This window comes from Triticum dicoccoides, chromosome 7A (genome assembly GCF_002162155.2).
Source record: "Triticum dicoccoides isolate Atlit2015 ecotype Zavitan chromosome 7A, WEW_v2.0, whole genome shotgun sequence".
Classification (NCBI taxonomy): Eukaryota; Viridiplantae; Streptophyta; class Magnoliopsida; order Poales; family Poaceae; genus Triticum; species Triticum dicoccoides.
Window position 1 is genome coordinate 225,769,660 of NC_041392.1, and position 10,183 is coordinate 225,779,842.

General features: G+C 50.3%; 1 pseudogene; it reads right to left on the reverse strand.

Annotated features, from left to right (window-relative positions):
• Positions 1-1,673: 1,673 nt before the first annotated feature.
• On the reverse strand, positions 1,674-9,777 carry LOC119329470 (annotated as a pseudogene).
• Between the last annotated feature and the right edge of the window lie 406 nt (positions 9,778-10,183).

The following is a 10,183-nucleotide window of genomic DNA, read 5'->3' on the forward strand; positions in this document are numbered from 1 at the left end:
ATGTGTACATGTACGTAGGTCTGGGTTTTGTATGTGGCACCTGTAGTGTCTCTCTCCCTCTGCATTTACTTGCATCTTGGGAGACAAGACACCGGTCGCACCCCTTGTACCTATATATATGTGCCTAGTGCACGATCAATCAATTATCTATGCATCAAATCATTCTCTACAGGACTCATTCCCGGCACCCCTATGGCCTCTGGGTCCCCCACCTGATGCGTTTCCTAGACGACCGGTGACCGTCTCGCCCCCGATGAGCTACTTCGGTCGAAACTAGGCTCGATGCCCTCGCAAACTAAGTTAGGCAACAAGATAATTAGCAACCCACAAACATAAAAAAGAGGAAAGTAAAGTGTGGGAAATGATTAACCAGAAGTGAGTTGACGACACTGGCTTTATCCCGAGGTTCACACTTGTGGAAGTGCTAATCTCCGTTGGAGTGGTGTCGAAGCCAAATCTCCGAAATGCCATGGAAGGCTCACCATATCCTCCTCGAGTCACCCCCAACGGATGAACCTCGAATCACTCGGGGTTCGTCTTGAAGGCGACCACTGCATCTTTACATACGTCTCCGGAGCACAACACAAGTAAGGAAGCTTCCGGAGCCCAGACTCCAAGAGTAACAAGTTGATGTTGAAGAAGTTGGGAAAACACAAATCGATTTGGTAGGAATGTAGATCGGATGGATCTTCACCTATACCCAAAGAATCATAGTATTTGGATGGAGGGGGGATCAATCACATCAAATCACACGAACACACGCGCATGAAAAACTGATAGTCAAGGGCACGTGTCGCGCCCTTTTTACTCTTTTTAGTTCTTTTTCTCTTTTTTTCTCTGGCCACATATATATAACCCCAAGCCGAAAGTGACCATTTCCTGCAAGCAATTCCAGGCACCCGGACCAACCAGAAGGTTGTCACCAGGGAGCAGAAAACCCCTACTCCCGGAACAGGAGGTCATGGAACCCTCAGGCACCGTTTTGCGTTGATTTCTTCACCCAAAAATCACATATACTACAGAAAAAACATATTAAAATGTCGGGGTGTTTTGGCCTTCCTAGATATTGACTTTCTGCAAAACAAAAAACATGCGGAAAACAAGAACTGGCACTAGGCACTAGATTAATAGGTTAGTCCAAAAAAATAATATAAAAGTGCACCAAAAACTGTAAGTGCATCTAGTGCCACCCCTAGTTGGTTTTGGAGTATTGATGACAAAGGTGGTTGAGGGACTAATGTGTTTGTGAGAATTGCAGGGTAACACATGTAGAAGTCCCTCATTGATTCGGTTTACCTACCAGAGATGACCCTAAAAATGTATGAAGACATTGAAGACTATGGTGGTTCATGTAGACATTCACGTTGAAGATAATGACGTGTGAAGACATTCACGTGAAGACAATGGATCATGCGGGGCCGAGTTCATGGCTGTGGTTTTGGCCAAGTTTGAACAAATTCTAATCAGATGAATCACGTGACCTTTGTGGGTGAGGGTAGAAGGATAGGCGGCAATAAGAACTGAGTTGGGTGCGTGCAATATTTATTTTCTCCCACTGCAACGCACAGTCACGTTTGCTATATACAAAGAGAAAAAATTATGAAGGCATATCATTTTGTTAGCAAAATCATTATTATTACTCCAATCGGGATCCAACCCAAATCAAAGCAAAATCATATGGCTGATGGGTCGAGGACGTACCCCACAAATACAACTGCGTCGGTCGCCTCTTCCACTATGAAGTATGCAAACGGATGGTCAGCTACGAAATCCACCCGAGGAGGCGGCGACGGTATTCGACTACATCCAATTTCCATATCCATCAATGTGACGGCTGCAGCTTCGGTGCCTTCCTCATTTACCTCGATGACCGCCTTGTGGATGATGTCACTCAGGACCAATGGCAAGTCGGATTCATCACCCTCCACCATGCCAGATAGATTGACTTGATCGTTGAACGGCAACCGGAGCCCCAGCTTCTTGATAATGCTGACCACGCTCCTGTGAAAGGACAACTTGAACTTGGGCACCCGGAACCCCCTAACGTGGATCTTCTCCTTCGGCAGGTGCTTGTGCAGGAAGCCAGGTTGGGACGCTATCGCGTCGACCAGGCCCGGCAAGCCGTTGAAGGCATCAGGGAGGAAGATGTCAGTACGCTGGAGATGATAAAGGCGCGATCAAGGCAAGGGAAGCGGGAGGAGGTCAAGGCGAAGGCGTAATGTAGCAGCGGGAAGATTCAAATGAGCAATGGGCCAGAGCGGCCGCAGTAATAGAGTAGCGGGCCAGAGGGCCGTAGTCGATAGGCCCATGTAACCCGCACGTTATAAGTAGGAGAGCGAGGGAGAGAACGGTACAGAAGAATTTATAATTCAAACTAAACCACTCCTCTATCTATCATATCCTCTCCTGCCTTCGTCTCCTACCTTGGATCCCCTTCTCTCTCTCTCTCTCCGATCCCAATCCGGAACCATAACTCGTCGCCGGCAGGACTCCTCCGCCACCTGGTCGTGACAATCTGGTATCAGAGCCCCTTCCTCGCTTTGCCGTGTACCAAAAAATTCCCGAATCGTACCCGGCAAATCCGACGCGAAGGTAGCGGATCACTCTAGGGCTTGATCTGCGTAAATCCGGCCATGAGATGGGTTGATTTGGGGGAAACCGGCAACCACGACGACATTCAAACTGAATCCGCAGACACGCTTCATCGCGGACAAGATGGAGCCGTTTCAGGAGCGGATGCTGAGGGAGGTCTCCGAGATATGGGCGGCGCATAGCAAGTTTGAGGTGGTCGACGGGATTTCCGTGCAGCTTGAGGCCCTCGATGCCAAGCTGTTGGAGCAATCTGCGTGTCTCGACCAAGTTCAGGTGAAGGTTTATTTGTCATGCGATGCGCTGGGTCAGGTCCAACATAGCCAGTTCCATCCGGTGACCAAGGGGAAGCCACCGGAGGGGCCAGAGAGCTTGTCGTCGACCATGTCGGAGGTGTCATATGGCATACTTGGCGCAGGACCATTGTTCCCCGCTTCCGCGTTGCCTCGCCCAGTTCAGGTACTGTCAAATCTACCTGCTCTGCCACAAGTTGTGCAACCAGCTTAGGAGGAAAATTCAGGCAAACGTCAGTGGATGCCAAAGATGGATTTCCCTTGATTTGACGGCAGTGATGTTAGGATTTGGTTGGATAAGTGCGAGGCATTCTTCAAGTTGTACAACATACCTGACAACTTCAAGGTCACTTCAGCCTCTCTGTACCTGATGGATAATGCAGCTCACTAGTATCAGGCGTTCAAACAAGCCAGTGCATATCATACTTGGCCACAGTTTGGTGCAGTGATAGTGCAAGAGTTTGACGTTAATGTGTACAGACAGAAGATGAAAGAGTTGATGTCGTTGAAGTAGGTAGAGTCAGTAAAGGAATACAAACGGCAATTTATGCAGCTTGTCTACACTCTCAGGCTGTATGAACCAGCGCTCAGTGACACTTTCTTAGTGACACGCTTCATTATGGGTCACAAGGCTGAACTTCAAGCAACTGTGGAACTACAGATACCATCATATGTGCAGTCTGCAGTGATGCTTGCTGCTGTTCAGGAAGGACTACTGTTGCAACAAAAGTTTGTCAGGGGAAACTATCAGAAAAACTCCTTTCACCAAATCTGAAAGTCGGCCTGTGTTGGCCCTTGGGAAGTTATGGAAGGCAAAACAGTTGAAGGAATATCAGTGTGCTAATGGTCTTTGTTACAAGTGTGGGGAAAAATTACACCTGGACATGTGTGTAGCCAATTACCTGCCGCTAGAGCTTAGTTAAAGGTAGTTGAAGCTTTGGTGTAGAATGAGATAATATCAGATGCACTATTAGATGCTCTGGTCGAGCAATCTACAACAGACTGTACCACTATTTCAGTTAATGCACTTTCAGAAGCTGCCCATCCCAGAACCATACAACTGAGGGATCTAGTTGGAAACCAAGTGGTGCTCATTTTGGTGGATTCGGGGAGCACCCACACCTTTGTGGACCAGGCACCGCTGAGCAGGATCTCTGTTACTGCTGACAAGTTGTCACAGCCAATGAAAGTGAAAGTGGCAAATGGGGAAGTGGTGCAATGCACTGAGATGGTTTCACAGTTAACTTGGAGGATACAAGGGCACAATTTTACCAATGCTATGCATGTGCTTCCTCTGGGAGGGCTAGATATAATTTTGGGCATGGACTGGCTAGAACAATGGGGAGTAATGCAGTGTCACTGGGCAGAAAAGTTGATTTAGTTCAAATATGCAGGGCAGGAAGTTAAACTGCAAGGGGTGTTACCTGTCAAACTAGCAGTAATTGAGGAAGCAACAGTTGAACAATTGTTGAAATGGGAAAAGGGCAATGAGGTCTGGGCCACTGCTATACTGAATAGAATTGTAATGGCACCTGAAACACCAATTCCTCCTACTGTGTAAGAGTTGCTTGACAAGCACACCACAGTATTCAAAGATCCTCAAACATTACCTCCTCATAGACCACTCGACCATGCTATTCACATGGTTCCTAGAGCTGTTCCGGTAAATTGCAGGCCTTACAGGTACTCTCCACTACAGAAGGATGAAATAGAAAGACAAGTAGCTGAGATGCTGAAAGCTGGTTTGATTACACCTAGCATTAGTCCCTTTGCTTCTCCTGTCCTATTGGTCAAAAAGAAAGATGTCACTTGGAGATTCGGTGTGGATTATAGGAGATTGAATGCTATCACAATTAAAAGCAAATTTCCATTACCAGTAATTGATGAGCTGCTAGATGAATTGGGAGGTGCCAAGTGGTTTTCCAAGCTGGATCTAAGAGCTGGATATCATCAAATTCAAATGAAGGAGGAAGATGAGTATAAGACAACATTTAAAACACACCATGGTCAGTTCCAATTTATGGTGGTACCTTTTGGATTGGCTACTGCACCAGGGACATTTTAATGCAACATGAATGTGTTTATGGCAGGGCCTAACAGAAAATATGTATTGATGTTCATGGATGATATTTTGGTGTTTAGTATGTCTTTGGAAGATCATATTCAACATCTGAGGTTAGTGTTTGAGATACTGACAGAAAACCAGTTACATGTGAAACAGAGTAAGTGTGTGTTTGCTCAGCGGTCTATGGAGTATTTGGGCCACATAATTTCTGATAAAGGTGAGGCTACTGATCCTACAAAAACAGAAGCAATGATTAACTGTCCAGTACCTACCAATGTTACTGAGTTGAGAGGGTTTCTGGGGTTAATAGGATACCACAGGAAATTTGTTAAGAAGTATGGTCTGCTGGCTAAGCCCTTGACTGTCCTGCTGAAAAACAAGCTTTTCAATGGTCTGACATAGCTCAGGCAGCTTTCCAACACTTGAAGCAAGCTATGGCCACTACTCCTGTGCTGGCTTTACCTAACTTTGAGAAAACTTTCACTGTGGAAACAGATGCATGTAACACTGGGGTAGGAGCTGTGCTATCTCAAGAGGGGCACCCAATTACTTACTATAGCAAAGCACTTGGAATAACCAGTCAAGAATTGTGCATCTATGAGAAGGAGTTTCTAGCAATCATGATGGCAGTAGACAGATGGAGATCTTACTTGGCCAGAGCACCTTTTGTTATTAAAACTCATCATCAAAGCATGTGTCACTTAGGAGACCAACTTCTAACTTCAGATTTGCAGAGGAAAGCAATGACAAAGCTGGTGGGATTACAATTCTCCATATAGTATAAGAAAGGAGTGCAAAATACTGCAGGAGATGCACTATCAAGAGTGGCTCATTTATTTCCTGTGCAAGCAATATCCACCAGCAAACCCATCTGGATACAAGAAGTTTTAAATTGAAAAAAGTCCATTTTACTACCCTGAATAAAGTGTGTGGTTCACTTTACCCCCTGATCTATTTTTCGCTTATTTTACCCCCCAAACAAACCCAAACCGGACAAAACACCCCCCGGCTGGTTTTTCTCCACCCACTGCTGATGTGGCACTAGTCAACGACGGTTTTGACCTGGGTGGGGCCCCCTTGTCAGGTTTTTTCCCCTATCTCTTTCTCTCTCTCCAACCGAAGGCGACTGCGAGCGGTGGGGAGCGCCTCCTCGCGACGGTGACAGCCCCGGCCACGCCGAGCTCCCGCAGCGCGAGCGCCTGCTGGGCCCCGCCGAGGCAGACAGCACAGGAGGACGACCCGAGGAGGCCGTCGGCGAGGTGCCGCCCGAGCACCTCGGCGTGGAACTCCGCCGCCTCACGCCACTCGTGGCTGCGCCACGCCAGCCACGCCTCCGGCGACCCCGCGGCCGCCGCGGCCTAGGCGTGGGTCCTCCTCCCGACGACCGCAGTGACAGGGAGCTCGGCTCCACACCCCTCCCTGGCCATGCCTCTCCGTCGCCCTCGCGTGCATGTCACCGCGCCCGCCTACTGCCGCTACTGTCACTGACCGCTGTCGCGCCGCTGCCGACTCTACTCTAGCGCTGTTGTTGACTCCCGCTGCGGCCGCTCGCCATTGCCAACCACGACCTGCTCGCGCCCTTCCATGGCCTCGCCTCCCCATGCCGCTGCTCTCGAACGACCGTGCCGGCTGCTGCTCGGGGCTGCGCTGGCGCTTGCTGAACTTGCCCAGCGCTCCTCTTCCCTCGCATGTGCCCGGGCCGCCTGCGTTGCTCTGCTGCAGCAGCGCCCCGCCCGCGCAGCCCTACTCCGGCACCAGCCCTCGTGGCCCCGTTCCGGTGGCCCTGCTGCGCCCACTGAGCCTCCCCTTCCGCTCGCGCTCACCCTGGTACCCGCCCATGCCTAACTGCGTCGGCCGGCGCCCGCCACTGCCCGGCCTGGACTGCTTCGCCCAGCTCACCCCCCCTCTCGCCACTCCTCCAGCCGGTCGGCCTCGCCACGCCCTGGCCAAAGGCTGCGTGCGGGCTGAGTGGCCGCCGGCCCAGCCTCAATTAGAGAGAGAGAGAAAAAAAAACCTGACAAGGGGGCCCCACCCAGGTCAAAACCGCCGTTGACTAGTGACACATCAGCAGTGGGTGGAGAAAAACCAGCCGGGGGTGTTTTGTCCGGTTTGGGTTTGTTTGGGGGGTAAAAGAAGCGAAAAAATAGATCAGGGGGTAAAGTGAACCACACACTTTATTCAGGGTAGTAAAATGGACTTTTTTCTTTTAAATTCATACCCTGTAAACCCTGCTGCACAAGTGATGTTACAGAAATTGGCAGTAGACAACAAGGTCTGCCTGGATTTCAGTTGCAGGATGGTCTGATCAAACATGAGGACAAGATTTGGATTGGAGCAAATACAAGTTTGCAGACAAAACTCATTCAAGCATTTCATTCCACACTAGTGGGGGCCATTCTGGCATATTGCCTACTTATCACAGAGTTAAGCAGCTATTTAGTTGGACTAGTATGAAGACAAATGTAGAAAATTTTGTGAAGCAGTGCAACACATGTCAGCAGGCAAAGCATGAACCGTGCAAAACACCTGGACTGTTGCAACCCCTACCTTTGCCAGATCGCCCTTGGCAGGCTATTAGCATGGACTTTATTGAGGGACTGCCCAAGTCTGAAGGGTTTAATGCTATCCTGGTGGTTGTGGATCGCTTCACTAAAGTCAGTCATTTTCTGCTCTTGAAGCACCCGTTTACAGCTTCATCCGTAGCTAAGGTATTCCTTAACAACATAGCCAAGTTGCATGGATTGCCATTGACCATTGTGTCAGACAGAGATAAAATCTTTACCAATGCTTTCTGGAGAGAGTTGTTTCGTGTCTGGGGCACTGAACTTTAGATGAGTACAACGTATCACCCACAAACGGACGGCCAAACGGAGCGCGTGAATCAGTGCCTGGAGATGTATCTAAGATGTGCAGTTCATGACTCTCTAGCTAAATGGGCGTCCTGGCTTCCTCGGGCAGAGTTCTGGTATAATTCTACATACCACTCTTCCCTGGGTTACACTCCTTACAAAGCATTATATGGGCAAGATCCAAATGTGGGGCAGTTACCAGGCCAGTCTACTTCTCTGCACCCTAATGTTCAGACCTGGTTGGCCTCTCAGTCAGAGCATACAACATTGCTAAAAGATCATCTGGCCCGAGCTCAGTGCAAGTACAAGCATTTTGCTGATAAGAAACGATCTGATCGACAGTTTGTTGAAGGGGAGATGGTGTATCTGCACTTACATCCATATGCCCAGTCCTCAGTGGTCAATCGTCCTTGTCCAAAGCTAGCTCTCAAGTATTTTGGCCCTTTCAAGGTGTTGGAAAAAGTGGGAAATGCAGCGTACAAATTGGAATTGCCGCGCGACAGTATGGTCCATCCTGTATTTCATGTCTCTCAGCTCAAGGGCCACGTGCCGGATCATACTCTGGTGTTCACTACTCTTCCTATCCCTGTTGATCTGCCAGCCCCCGTTGTCCTGCCTGAAGAGATTTTGGATCGTCGCTTGGTCAAAAAGGGGAATGCCTCCCATCTTCAGATGTTGGTCAAGTGGTCATCGATTCCTGCTTCTTCAGTGACCTGGGAAGATTATCAAGTGCTCAAGGAGCGTTGCCCAGATGCACCAACCTAGGGACATGCTGGTTCTTCAGGGGGGAGGTATTGTCAGTACGCTGGAGATGATAAAGACACGATCAAGGCAAGGGAAGCGGAAGGAGGTCAAGGAGAAGGCGTAATGTAGCAGCGGGAAGATTCAAATGAGCAATGGGCCAGAGCGGCCACAGTAATAGAGTGCGGGCCAAAGGGCCGTAGTCGATAGGCCCATGTAACATGCGCGTTATAAGCAGGAGAGCGAGGGAGAGAATGGTACGGAAGAATTTGTAATTCAAACTGAACCACTCCTCTGTCTATCTTATCCTCTCCTACCTTCGTCTACTACCTCGGATCCCCTTCTCTCTCTTTGATCCGGAAACGTAGCTCGTCACCGACAGGACTCCTCCGCCACCTGGTCGTGACAGAAGACACACATACAAAACTGTGCATGCTTTTTATGATCGGCGTGCCGTCCTGTCAAGAGGTTAGCAAGATGTCATGCATCAGTGTGACCCGCGAGTGCGAGACGGTGGCTGGACGGACGGATTACCTTGCGCTTGAGCCATTTGGTACCGGAGTTTGAGCACCTTGAACCCGTCGTGCACGGCGATGAACTGGGAGCTCCGGCTCTGCATGAAGGGCACGTCCACGACGCGGCCATTGAGCTGGTGGAAGAGTTTGTCGGCGGTGCGCTTCTTGCGGAAGGGCTTCTCCCACTTGCCCTTGAAGTACATAGCATTGCTGAGCATGGCGCGGGTGAGCGGCGTTATTGATCCCGGGCCAAGGACGGAGCCGATCAGCTTCCTCGTGACCTGCGCGACCCACACGTTGATCTGACCCCGTGCCGCCTCCGGATTGTTGCAGAAGTCCACGGTGCTGGCATCAGCCTTGTACGTGCTCGCGGCGGCGCGGTGGTAGGCTGGCTTCAGCGGGCACGTGAGGACGGCCCACACGCTGCACGCGAACACCACGCGCGGCCCGCCAGACTCGGCACGGTCCTCGAGCACGTCCTCCACCACGTGGGAGAGGAACTCGTCGAGCGCGGCGTGAGACGGCGCGCCGAGGACCCCGAGGATCTCGTCAAGGGTGGCGCCCCGAACGCCGGCGGCCAGGAGCGCGAGCGCCGCGTAGATGGACAGCGGCGAGAACACCAGGTTGTTGTCCACGTTGTCGTCGACGAGGCGGCTCGCGAGGCTCGCAGCGAGCGCCGCCAGGCCGCCGGAGCCGGACTGCGCCGTGTCCCTTGTCACTTCCATCGCTTGATCTCGAGACTGAGAGAAAAAATCACGTATAGAGAAACAATGATCGGTTTTTTTTTGAAAGTAACAATGATCGGTTCTTCACTGTGATGCACGTCCACAAGAGTCGCCTCTATTTGTGCTCGATGATTGCTAGGCATACGTGACAAGTTTCGGTTCTCAAAAGTCAAAAGGTAAAAAAGAAACAAAAGGAAACAACTCGTTCCAGTTTCTGACCCCTTTGTTTTTTTCTTTCCTTCGGCAGTGATCTGCGCCGGTCGACCGGCGCAAGGCTTCCGCCGGTCGCAGGTACATTGTTCGATTGGACAATGCACGACCGTTAGATTAAAAAACTCTACTTCCCCGAGTCAACTTTCGTCTTCTTCCTTGTTCGTTCTCCGGCTCTCCGCTATCGATACGCACC